The sequence below is a fragment of the Uranotaenia lowii genome, chromosome 1 (genome assembly GCF_029784155.1).
Source record: "Uranotaenia lowii strain MFRU-FL chromosome 1, ASM2978415v1, whole genome shotgun sequence".
Lineage (NCBI taxonomy): Eukaryota > Metazoa > Arthropoda > Insecta > Diptera > Culicidae > Uranotaenia > Uranotaenia lowii.
The window spans coordinates 110,537,305-110,551,613 of NC_073691.1; positions in this window are offsets into that span (position 1 = coordinate 110,537,305).

Genomic DNA, 14,309 nt, shown 5'->3' on the forward strand with positions numbered 1-14,309 from the left:
TTTCAATTTCAGGGCTGTTTTTGATGGTTTGATGGTTGAATTTCAGCAAATAATCTTCATTTGAAAGAGGAACTGGTATGTTTCTTACAAACAATGCTTTGCATTTTTCTTCTGGATCAATCAATCCCAATCCTCCTCGATCTATGTCTAAATATAGTTGCTTCCTTTCTACTCTAAACATATTATTTTTCCAAACAAATTGTCCAACTATTGACTTAATTTTAGCAAGGTGTTTATTTTTTGGAAGGTAAATCTGTACTATGTACCAAAGCTTGGACAGGACCAATGTAATAATATACCAAACTCTTTCCAATAAACTCAAAGCCCTAAAATTGTTTAGAGATGTCCTATGAGCAATGTTAGTAATCAGCTTTCCATAATTTCGGTCAACACTATCGTCCCAAGTTTTTTTTTAAATCAACTCCAAGTACTTTTAATTCATTTGTTTCTGGTATAAGAAAAGGGCCACCAGGGCAATTATTAATTCGAAGAAAACGAGATTTTTGTAAATTTAGCTGTATTTTAGAATACTTTGAGAAAGAATTGATTATTGTTAAAACAACATCAAACTCCTCAGAGTTTCTAAGAAACATATTAATGTCATCGGCGAAAGCTATTACTCTAAGGAACTTATCAAAAGTAAGTACCCCGAGTATGTTCTCATCAATTTTCCGAATAAGTGGCTCTATGTGCAGGGCAAATAAAACATACTGAGGGGACAGCCTTGTCGTACAGAAGATTGAATTCGTATTTCCCGAGTAAAAAATCCGTTGTATTGAACCTTGGAGGAAGCTTGGCAATAAAGTCGTTGAATACAGGATATGAACATGTCAGGAAAACCAAATTTTACAAATACTTTCCTAAGAAAATTATGATCTACAGAATCAAAAGCCTGGGCAAGGTCCAAACTGAGCAAAATACCTTGAAATTTTTTATTTTCCATTGCTTTTGTCATTAGTCGACGGATGTCCTTCAAATTACTAGTACACGATCGTCCTGGCACACAAGCGCTTTGTCCTCTATTTATTAATAGTTGAATGCGATTTGTTAGAATTCTAGTGAAAAGTTTATAATTTGTTTTAAGTAAACTTATAGGTCATAAATTATTTTATATCGAAAGATTTTTCTTTTAAAGGAATCAAGGTAATAATACCATCAGTAAATTCTTTAGGAGGAGTAGAAGTTCCATTGAGGTATCGATTAAATCGACCTGGCGATTTTTTCTTATTACATGCCTTAAATGTGGAAAAAATTTCTCCCTCTGTTATTGGCTGAAGTAAATCAGATTTTTCTTCTTCATTTAATGCTTTTCGAATAGAATCTAATGGAAAACTTTCATTATTTTGATTATCCTCAGGTTTTTTAAACTGTTTTGAAAAGTAATTATAAATGATCTCCCCAATTTTCTTATTTTTAGTGATAATATCTCCATTTTGCGCAACTTGTAAACCAAAGAAGCACCCCGGTGTATTGTTTTTGATAGTTGAAAGATAGTAATTTTCTCCCCCTCAGCTAAAGTATTCGATGATCTTTTCTTTACGAGATTTTTCAAACGATTCTGTTCAAAGTCTAACAATTTAGATTTCATAATTGCTATTTCGTCATTAAGAATTTCTCCCCCAGATTGCCTTCTAGATAAACTATACAATTCATTCATAAGTGTTGATTTTGCAGCTCTATTTGTCTGATTCATTTTCCAACTTTGAGTTTTGTAAAAACTTTTTACTTTGGTTTTAAAAGAGTAAGTCCACCAAGCACATCGATCCTGCCAGTATAGATTGGATACTTTAATCCTTTCATACTCAGCCTTAAAACGCTCCATTACTTCATTTTGCGACGAAAAGAAAGGATTTAAGAAAGAACATTGCGAAACTTGTGGTAAAAAATCCTTGAAAACGTAAAATTTGTCTAATCTGGAAGCATATCCTGCTCTTTGAAAAGTAAATTCTTTTTTTTTAAATGAACTGCAACATCAACCAAATTGAAAAGACAAACTAAATTTTTTAAACCATTGCATCAGTTTACAGTATTACTTGTGGAGTCGGGACCATACCACTAGACGATGCACTCTGAGCCTTAGGTCCGTTCGTCACAATACTGGCAAATGAATCTTTTCCCCTGTTCAACACCAATCTATCGTTAATGTTAACCCTCTTAGGACTGTGCTATAAATTTGTCGTAACCGATTACACTGCTTCACTGATATTTCACTTTTTTCCTGATTTTCAAATGCAACTAGACGCTTAACATCCATTCGTTCTATCAATATTGTTCAAACTAAAGTCTATTTTCATCCTTGAAGATCCTTGATATTCTTCCTCTCCTTTCTCTTATATATTACAAACAGAGCAGAGTTTCTATCTCTTTCTCTCTCAAAAATCTTTTCCACCAATATTTCTTCACTTTCTTCCATTGATATGAATTCACAGATAGTTTTTATTCTACACTAGCTGACCCGGTAAACTTCGTTTTACCCGTTATTTAATAAATCGTTTTCAGTTCTTTAACTTCTTCGTGCTCGTGAATCAGTTTTCATGAAAATCGTTTTTAAGTTGTTCGAGTTTTGTCCCGTTTCTAGTTGATTTCGTAGAGGAGCCCCCCTTCCATAAAAAGTGAGATTCTTGAAACTATTATACAAACCATCTTTGCCCCGAAAAACCCTCGGATACCAAATTCCATTTGATTCCGACCGACCATTCATACGTGATGGTTTTACAAAGAAAACGCCTCCATTTTTATATATAAAATAAGATGTGGAAAAGAGATAGGGGAAAACTGTACAAGACGCACCAGTTAAGCATAACTGCTATTTACAGCGATACCAATCATTTAAGAACCAAATTGAAAGTTGACGACGATTCAGGGATCAGATTTACGTATTATCAAAAAGAAAAAGTATAATAAAAACATGATTTGGACTTTATTTTTGTAAAAAACTAAAACAGCTAGATAACATACCGCGGGGTAAAACGCCAAAACTAGTGGACAAAACGCACCAAACATGCAGGGTGGAAAGAAATGGAACATCGATTATACGGAATATAATTATTGAAACATCAAATGTTTGAATACATGTTCATCGTATTTTTGTAAACTAACCATCCTTTGGGTAAAAATCATTTAGTATTACAGAACTCATCGAAAATTTCGCTTTTCAAAATACATTTTTTAATATCCTTATAAATAAAACGCCGCGGCCGATAATTTTTTCGAGTCGAACATTGGTGCACCGTTTTAACTCGAACAAGGTCGAAATTTGTTATAATTATGCATTGTTATCGTAATTTGGGACTCAGCAAATAAAAAGAATGGCATTTTGTTTTGATATTCGGGCTTTCTCAAAAGTTAACAGCGTTCAGAATTTGAGCGTAAAACACGTGGTCTTTTGGGCATTCTGCCCCAATTTTGATATGATTGATTTTTCATAAAATTTGTAGGAACTTAATAAAATACAAAAAAATTTTTATAGTCTTCCGAAAGTGCACATGAGTGGATAAACGCTAAGCTGTAGTTTTATCAGATTGCGCAGGCTGTTTAACCATGAAACCTTATATGTTACTTTTGAAAATTAACAAGTTTCACGCTGATTCCATTAATTCTTCTGTTTCTAAGAACTAAAGTAGTTTTTGTGAACTTTTCATCCATTGAATGATGAAAAAGCTTGTTTGTTACAATATAAATGAAGAAAAACATCATTCGAAGCCGTTGGTTAGTGTATATTTGAGAAATAATTGCATGGGCCATCTTACCCCGCTGGTGCGTCTTGTACAGTTTTACCCTAATTTTGTATGGGGACCCCTCTTCCATACAAAGTGAGATACTTGAAACTATCATACAGAGATGCCATTCTCTACCGAGAACGACGGAGAACGGAGAATAAATCACCCCTGTGCGATAGCTGCAAATCACCCGGGTGAGTTTTTTTGTTCCTCTCCACACATTATTCGCATCTCGGTTTCGAAAGCCACACACACCTAATTTCAATAGCTACGGCGTGCGACAATTTGTCACCGTAGAGCACCCCGGTGAAAACACAGAACCGACTGGTTCAAGCCACGAAAAAGCAAAGACAAAAACAAACACGATGGTGTGCATAATAATAGCACTGACCACACTGACTTGACTCTTAGAACAAAAATTCAACCATTTTCTGTCTAATTTTTTGTTGTCAGTTTTAGCAGGTTCGCAATACCGACGGCAGGTGGCGAACCTGAAAAATTTGACAAAAAATGCCCTGTAGGAAAAATGGTCCTGTTTAGCTCGATTTTATCGTAGAAATTGCGTGTTTTATTTTTAAAGTTGGGTGGCATTTCCTAACTGGGATAGCATTTCTTCAAATCGATCGATGCGCACTCTGGTATCGACATTGCGTACTGTTGGAAAAATAATTTTTTTTTGTTTTTTTTTCTGGAAAAATTATCCAGAAAACCAAATATAGTAAAATCAATATACCTCACTCTTCAAAAACCAAGGCGACACATCAAGCACGCCATCCTATGGAGAAAGTTCTAACTACCATGTATAAACATCGACGATCTGAACTACTTTTGGCAGATTTTTGACTTGTAGGTGGCGCTGTTGCTGCTAGAGGTGGTGATGGCGGTACGATCAGTGGCTTTAGTAAGAACTTTCGTCAGTAGGTGGTGCTGACATGCGTGTCCTTGATGAGATGTATGGAGAAGGCTGAGAGTGAGGTATATTTATTTTAATATATTTGCAGAAAACGAAATCGAGTGTCCAGTCAGTATGGTCAGTGATAATAGCATCAACAAACGATGAATGTTTCGGGCGCGTGGTGCAGCTTCGTATGTGTTGGTAAACGCAACAAGCCAAGCCAGCTGTCGTCGCTGTCGCTCTCCGTGGTGAAAACATTTTTTCACTGTAGTGTGTGTTCGCTCTGTCGTGTTGATTTACAGATTCTCTACAGAGGTTCGGCTAAAAATCTCTGCGGGGCGTTTAAGAGAATCTCTACCGAGAATCGAAAACCGAGCACGTCGGTGATTCTCGTTAGAGAAATTGTAAGCCTGCTATCATACAAACCATCTCTGACCCGAAAAACCCTCGGATACCAAATTTCACCTAATTCCGACCGACCATTCATACGTGATGGTGGTACAAAGAAAACGCCTCCATTTTTATATATAGGATTCCAGTTTATTCTCTATTCCATTATAAATTTACCAATCGACTTTTTTCGGCGAACTCGCCGAAAAAAGTCGATTAGTAAATTCACAATTTATCGCGGCGATAAACAAAAAAAAATCCGTATTCCATTATTATTATTTATTTCTATTCACTACAGGACGGAAGGGCGTGACTAAAGAAGTATTTAATATTTGTTCCGGCCTTAATGTTGGTCAACAGTTAACGATTAACGCTTTAAGCTTAAGGCGATAACTTTTTCGACACATTTAGCGTATTGAATCGTTAACTTTGTATGAGTTAGTGATTTAATTAGCGGCGCTAATTTGTCAAATAGCGATGCCAAACACTGGAAAAATATAATTGCTTTGGGATACAGTAACAATAAACTGTATTAAATGGTGAAGAAAGTTGTGCCAACCTCAGGCTACCTGCAAAAGGAAATTGTAAAACAGGTAATAGAATTTTGTAAGTTGTACAATCCTAAGATTTTGTGCAAAGCAAAGTTGCTATCAAATTGATGAAAACGCAATTCAAAGTTTTATATTTTCAAGGTGAGCAAAATTTGGTCCGTATATTGCCTCCACTTTGGTACGTACAGGCTCATATAAAATATTCTATAAGGTACACCGGGGTAAGTGGGGACGCGGGGTAAGTGGGGACGGTGGCTATTAAAACAATACTGTCCACTATTTTTTTCAAACTTTTAATGCAGAATGTTAAATTTACTTGTAATCTATCCAATAACTGTAAAAGAGATACGGTTCCGACGAGTGCGGATGTTTACGGTGACTTTTTGTAAATTTTCTATTTTTTGTGCATGTGTGCTGTGTTGATGTGCATCTTTTTCAATCGCCAATTTCTCGTGAACTAGCTGGCTCTTGACGAAAAACTCTACATTGAAACAATCCTTACGTTCAAAACAACCAATTAGGAAAAGAAACAACGGTTAAAAATTGAGAAAAAAGGGTTTATTTGCAAAAATCTAAAATTTTGTTTCCAAACCCTACCTGGGGTAAGTGGGGACGGCTTTATAAATACTTGATGTTTACACATTTTTTCAATTTTCTCTCCTTCATTCAATAAAATTTAGCTTTATTTAGCATTCAGATCATGAAAAGTTGGGAAAAGTACTTGTTTTTTCTACAATAAGTATATTTTCTCGATAATATCGGATAACACATAATAATCATTGTAAAATGCCTTATTAATAGTTCCATGAACTTTTTTCAAAATTTCGGACGGTTCGAGCAATAAAGTAACGTAATCAACCAAAAAAACACCAACTTGTTGAAAATTTCCTGAGAAATCAAAGGGAAAATCTACCGTCCCCACTTACCCCATAAAGCGGGGTAAGTGAAGACACCAGCAGTCCATAACAATTTACGTGATAACTTTTTTCGCTTTGCGTCTATCAATCTCATCTCTCAAGCATTTGTGAACAACATGTTCTGCATCACATTGAACGCGATTTTATCAAAATTGACCCATTGCTGATTTTTTTTAATGATTTTTTAAAGCTGAACTATACGAAAAACCGTCCCCACTTACCCCGGTGTACCTTACAACTTTTTCAGATAGTACAAAAGTGAGTATATCTCAGAATCAACTGAAATATGCAGACCAAAATGTTCACTGGGATGTCTTCATTTAAATTTCCATAATTTTAAACGGAAATCAGTGCATTGTTTTTTGCTTCTGCAGATATTTTTTTTAGTTTTTTCTGTCCCAGTAATCACATTTTCATCATCCTTACCAAATTTGATGAAATACATGTATTATTGATGGTACCTAACTCCAGGGGCAAAAATACTCAAAGAAATTTAAGATGTTTTTATAACGCCCTATTCTTCTAGAATAATCTTAAAAGAAATTTTTCTCCGGTTATACATTAATTCCTACGATCGTAGAGGATTCTTGACACTTTTATGTCCCGTATATGTCCCGATTAACGGAGTAACCCCACGATAAGTGGGCCGAAGAATGTAATGAATGTACTGACAAAAGTGTCCCCATTCGAGGCGCACATTTTCGTGTTACGCACATTGCATACCTTTGATGAGTTGACACTTTGAATTTTAGGTAATTTTCAAACTATTATAACTTCTATATAACTCTAATCAAGGTGGATCACTATTGAAGTCAGTTATTGATGAAAACCCATTGCTACCTTTTTTGTCGAGTAACATCACGAGCAAAACCCTCATCATTGAAAATTCCTGTTAAATTTGGTCTTTTTTATATTTTAGTTGGGAAAAATCAGTTAACATTGAAAATCGTATCATACTTTCTAATTCAAAGTAAGAAACCTAAATTTTATATCGACCAAAAAAAAATTTTTTTTTTGGAAATCCATTCAAAAAATTTGAGAAATCTGTGAATATTTCAAAATTCTGTGTTCTGTGGCACAGATCCTGTGATAAAAATTTGTTCAAAATTTTGTGAAATTACAGATTTTTCTGTGATTTCTGCAAACTTGCTATAAACAACTCATTCATAGAACAAAGTTTATAATAGATCCCATTTTCTAATCGAAAGATTCCTTTAATTCATCCACGGTATAAGAAAAGTTAAAATACCGTTATTTCGATAGCAACATAATATTTATCTTCTTCAGTGAACGTTTTCGATTGATCCCCAAATTCAGAATAATGAATGTCAAGTATTGTGGGACGAATCAACCCCATGATTAATTTCTAATTCTAATGCATTCCTGAAATTTAAAAGCTAGTTAATGTGTAGTAATTGTTAATTGAAGTTATAAACATTTCTTGTAATCCGAAAATTTAAACTTTTTGTGTGCCTGATTTGGTACGCTGTGACTCAAATTAAAGATATTTTGGGTTCTATTCGAACTTAATTTTACATCTTTTCTATCCCATAAGCTGATATTATAAGAAAAAATACAATGGTGCTGCATACATTCAGGGGTAGAAATTGCGTGTGAGACATAAGACAGTTTATTTTGGAAGCTAGTAGTTCCGCTCAAGATCAAAGATGGTTGCATAAGTTGACGTTCTAATTGGTGAAAATTGCAGCAGAAATGCGAATGTTTTTAAAACTTCTAATAACATTATTTCATTCCATAAAATGACAAAGCTTGTAAATATGAAAAGATCTTGAAAAAGGGTTTTTTTTTAACATTTCGATAAGATTCTTAAATAACCATTGCCTAGATCTTAGGAAAAGTAAATGGTTCGGCTCAAGATCAGATTTCGACTAGTTCCATTCAAGATCATTTACCCTATTACAAAAATCATTAAAAAAGTTTTTCCCAATGATTTGACGCAACGCTAAAATAAATCGATTTTTAGATTTTGTCAAATGTCGATTGTATGCAAGTTTGTTGTTTGCATCCAATTTGTTCCAATTTATTGAAAATTTGACAAGTGACAATAGAAGAATTTAAAATTTGTTTCGGACTAATTTGAAAAAAAAAACTTGATTACAAGGGTGATAAAATTTTCATTCTCCGCAATTTTTTTTTTTTTTTGCTCGTTCAATTGTTTGAATATTAGGTGTTAATTGGTCGCCCTTCGGGTTTTTCACGAAATTCGATGGGGATGGGGTGGGTGAATAAAAACAGAATGTGATATTTATTTCAGTTTTGCAGATTCAAATAAATTTAATAATGAAACTCTACTCTGCTAAATTGAACACAATCATTTTGCTAACTCTAAATACTAAATAAGTAAAATTTGGTTCAGAAAGTTTTACCGGAAAATTCAGATTTAATACTGCTAAGAAACATTTGAAGAGTTTTCAAAATTATTTTCTAGTGCTTACGATCAAAGTTTGGTACTTCAAACGACCGCAATCCTAAATAAATATTCTCTAAAAGCATCTCAACTGGGATTCATACCTTCCAACAAGATTGCATTGGAGTCGGAGCCTTGTCTCGAAAAAAACGGCCCACAATCAGAAGCAACAACAGCATCAGCATCCAATGCATCGTCGTTTCGTTTTGTTGCAAATAGGACCACAGGCAGGCAGGCAGGGCTGGACCTCTTTCTCTGTCTCTCTCCCCTGGGTCGGACAGATGAATGTCTAAAACCAGAAAAGAAATCCTTGAGAAAAAGGTAAACGACCTCTTTTTTGGGGGCTGAGTGAGATGGTCTTTCATTTGTTCGATGCATTTTTTGATCAATACATTCGCGAACAACAAGAGTGCACTTCTCTTTCACTGTCTTTTCAGGTATAATTCAAGTGAAATTATTTTTAATTTTTTTCTGGCTGTTGCTGTTGCTCTCCCTCCGCTTGTTGGCTGAGCCTTTTAGGACTTCGACTTTCGTCATAATGTGAATTTGTGCAATGGTTGGCTGTTGATGGCCTGGGATATGGCTTATAGGAATACTTTGGGTTCGGAACTGACTCCTGGCCTGGCCTGGTGGATGCTGCTGGCTGATGCAGAAAGGATGATTGATGTGTATGGTCGAAAGAAACGTGGCACAAACATATCCCTTTAAACATAGAGTGAGTTCAAATCGGGTGGAAGGGGCGGGGAATTTTGGAGAATTTCCTCCCTATTGCCGCTGTTGTATGAACTAAATTTGCTTGCCCTAGAAAGGAAGAACCATCATAAGTGAATGCACTGTATCGATCTTCGGTATTTCTTCTTCTTCTTCGCCGTTTCCCATCTTGGTTCAGCGAGGCCTGTCATAGGAGGACGATGATTGGACGTAATTGATTGCAGTTGATGCTGCCAAAATTGATTTTCTTCGTAGTTTTATCGGCTCTATTCTTCGCAATGGTTTTGATAAAGGCTTTGGAATCTTTTTCAATACCGATGCATACATTTTGAAAAAAAAATTAAACTATTTTCTTTGTTTGAGGTTGAATTCTTAAATTTATACGTACCTACCTACTTTGAACGTTATATGTATTTTATCAATATTTATTATTTTTAAACATATAACCCTCGAAAGCTGTTCGCAATTTCAAATATTTTTAACATCATTCCAATATTCTGAAGAACTGGAAGTTTTGAAAGGCCAAGTATGTTTTGTCAAAATGATAATCTGTTCTATTCTATTTTGTTTATTTAAAGATGATTTTAACCACAAAATGATAATAAAATTAACGACAAAAAATAAAATTTGATTTGAGAAAATCGGTCAATTGAGAAATGAAATACAGCTAAGCAAATCCAAAATTGGAAGTCGTTTTTTAATGTAAGATTAGCGGTCAAAACATTAATTGGATCCCAACATATCTATACATCGTCGTACATGTATTTTTGCAAATTGCATGCTATATTATTGCATAAAACTTATAAATCATGCATTTTTTATCGAAAAAATCAATAAAATCAAGAATACAAAATGTGAATTCTTTTCCATCTTCCAAAATTTGGTTGTTAGTCTTGTAATCTTTCGGATATTTGAATTTTTATTTGAAATTTACCTTAAATATTTCAAACTTTATTTATTCCCCCCTTCGGGATTTTGGAAATTTTGAAGGTGGGGGGGGGGGGTGGCTAAAAAAAGAAGAAATTGATATTTGTTCCATTGTTCCAGCCTAATTAAGAACAAATTTAGAACATTTCTAACATTTTTTTTGTCAGCTCTACGCAAATTAACTAGAAGTAAGTTAACAAAAAAAAGTTCCAGCTATTATTCTGCTGATTGAACTGACGGGGAGAGAAAGCGTTTAAAATATTTATTACAGAAATGTTAGTGTTTTGATCGTTAAAAAGCTGTAATACTTTTTGATGATAATATTTTATTCAGTTCCAATCGAGCACTCGGTACTCTTTATATTGCGCGTAAAATAATCAAGTGATTACTATTGCAAATTTTGTTTTGCTTCACAAAATATAAACATAACTTCGGTAAAGTTATCATCTAAGTTGTTCACATAGTTCTAAGGCCAACGTTTGCTAAATTATAGTGAATAACATTGACAAAACACGAGTAGTGATCTTTCCAATTGTCAGCCATTGTTCCAAATCGTGATCCGAAAACTATGTGTTTTTGAAATACTTCCAAATCCATCACTATTATGGGGGGGCCACCTCCGGACGACCCGCCCTATCCAGGTGAAAAACGACTACCGGTTTACATGACTACTCGGCATAGTGACGGTGTTTTACGTGTCCTGCTATTACGAGCAAAAGAAAATGACCTTGACTGTTCTAACCCACAAACAACACAGCCTAGTCTGCCCTCTAATCCATTCGTCAATGCACGATCGATTGAGGCAGCAATGGGGTACGAAAATAGAAAACTGGTAACAGCAGGTAACAGCCACAAAGGAAGCTCGAGGAACGCGTTATGTTCTTCGAACGCAGTCACCTATTATTTACAAAGTTCTAATCTGCATGACTCATCTTATTGATAACAACAAAACCCAGGTTGAAGTCATCGACCACCCAAGATATTATTCCACTAAGGGCGTAGTTTTTGACCAAGACACAATAAACGTTTCTGAAGAAGATTTTACTTAAGGAGCTGAGTGAACAAGGCATTACCTCAGTTAGACGGATCACCAAGAAGATTAATGAAAAAGAAACTAAAAACACACCGCTAGTCGTGTTAACATTCAGAGTAACGGTACGTCCGAACTTAATATGCTTAGGGATGATACGCACTAACGTAAGACCGTACTATGACAGTGTACTTTTTTTTTGTTTCGATTATAGTCGTTTTACCATCTTTATGGCATTCGCGACTTTATCAACGTTGCAGTTGGCGGATCGTTATTGAAAAACTTATCCGGTACAACTGTGTTCGATGTTTACTCTTGGGCTCGAACTCGCGGACATCGGCTCAGGAGACAATAGACTTGCCAACTGAGCTATATCACAAGCCTGTGACAGTGTACTGATCTGCAGGAAATGTTCCGCTTATGGACATTCAATAGAGAATTTTACCAATGAAGTGGTCTGTCTTACTTGTTCACAAACACACTCCACATCTGAAAACCAGCAATGCATAAACTCCTCATATTGTCGGCATTGTGAGGGTCCTCACTTACCGGTCAGCAAAGACTGTCTGATCTTCCGCCGGGAAAAGGCTGTGATCCGTCGAAAAACCGAAGCTAGGAAAGAAATCGAAGCGAGTTCGACACATACGACCTACTCTAGCACAGTACAACACCGACTTTCCGAGTTTTCAGACAAAGACAGAGAAATCACACTGCTACGGGAAGAACTTGAAAAAGTCCGCAACCTGATGAAAGACTACTTTTCTTTAAAAAACGAACTTGAAGAACTGTTCAGGCCCAACCAAATCTGCCGATGTTAATACCAAGTCACGACTCTCACGTAAAGATTCTGGTCCAAACAACAACAAGCAGAGCAATTCTCAACACAACTCTACAACAACTTTCGTCAAATAGCAGAAAAATCTACACCCGCAGTGTCTGCCGAAAGAAATTTTTTGATATCTCTCTCCCTACAGCAGAACCTTAAAGACCGAATCAATGCCCTGAACCTAGTTACGAGATTGTGTCGTTTTAACAGAAATTGAAATGCTCGACGATAGTGAATAAATAATTTATCATGATGTCTAAACAAAACTCCAAACCAAACCACAACCACAAAAAAACAATACCTCAGCCCAATGTCAGGTACTATCGGCTTTTGAAAAATTTTGGGGACAAAACACTAGCGCCAAAATAATATTGACGAATATGACTTTAACCATTCATTCGGAATTTTCAACAGCATGCTTTGAAGTTTTTGTTTACATCACACTGGTGTAAAATATTTTTCGCCAGTCGTCAGAGCTTCTTCTACCTCGTAATCGATCAAAATCCGTGCCCTTTCGTAAATTTATTGTTCTGCATTCATTCGGAGCAACATCCTCTAATGCCTCTACCAGTGCCAGGATTTAAGGTCTGCCGATTCCGGTGAGGACGAACTTCAATAACAACAGCAAGGCAAGTGGCCTCGTTCAAGGCGACTCAAAATTAATCGGAGTGCCTAGAAGCCATAGTCACAGAATCCCGTATTCAGAAATTCTTCCTCAAGTAAGCCACTGACCGAGTTTGTTCTCTCTGTTACAGCAGCCCTCAGCCAGAACCACCACCACTCATTGCCACCATCAACTATGACGTGGGAGTAGGAGTACAGGAGGTAGAGAAGATGCTAAATGCTCTAGAAACAGTTTCCGGCTCATCATCCGAAACAAAAGCTTTGGGTGAATTTTTTGTTTGATTATTTTTTTTTAACTTATTAAAAAGTATCCTTTTTACTATCCAGATGAAAATATGTACGGTTCAATTCCGTTCTCGTGGAGCTCAAACAGCCACCACAAGAAAGCCTTGCCATGATCTGCAGATCCCGTTAGGATTGGAAGAAGGAAACATGGGAAACATAAACGACTCGATACGCACACATTTTCAACCTGTAGTAGAACTTGGCCTCTCCAAGGAAGTTATGACGAATGTGAAAAAAATATAATATAAGATGATAATTGTATTTGATTGGATCTTATAATAATAATAATGAAGCTGATCGAACTCATATGAATTGTTTGAATATACAATTTATTAGTATCTCTAAAATAGTTCTTATAGAGGCTAGGAACAGTTTTCTTGAGTAAAATAACCTTTAATTTCATTTCATTTGTTAGTTATCCTTTTTAAATATTTGCGAAGTTAATCATTTTTACCCTCCCATCTACTAGTAAGTTTTTGCACTGAGGAGGTGATTTACGTCAGACGTACTTAAAGTAGGTAGTTTTTTTTCTGTCCGTGTGGGTTAGCAACCTTGAATGCAAGTTGAAAGCTTGAAGACTTTTTCGCTGGTGGCAGAACCGTAATCAAAGAGTTGATGTCCCAGACTTCTTGTTCGAAAAACTATTAAGCCGGGTATCTTGATAGAATATAATATCTTTGCCAATTTTCATGAATCTTTACCGCAGCTACTCTCAGTAAACCTTGGAAATCCCAGCAACACTCTTATTTTTTCAAAACGAGGAACACTCAACACAACATGCACCACGCAATCAGAAATTCAATGGAATCACTCTATCCGGAGTGACCACGAGAGAGCCGCCACATCCCCCCCGCTCAGCCTCTCACAGGCTCCACCGTTGACCCATGAGACTTCGGCGGCTGCTAGTGATTGGCAACCGGGGGCTACACAAGTCCGTACCCTCACCAAAGCCAAACATTCAGTCTCTATCGTTGAACAAATTCCAGCTTCAGACAAACGTGCATCA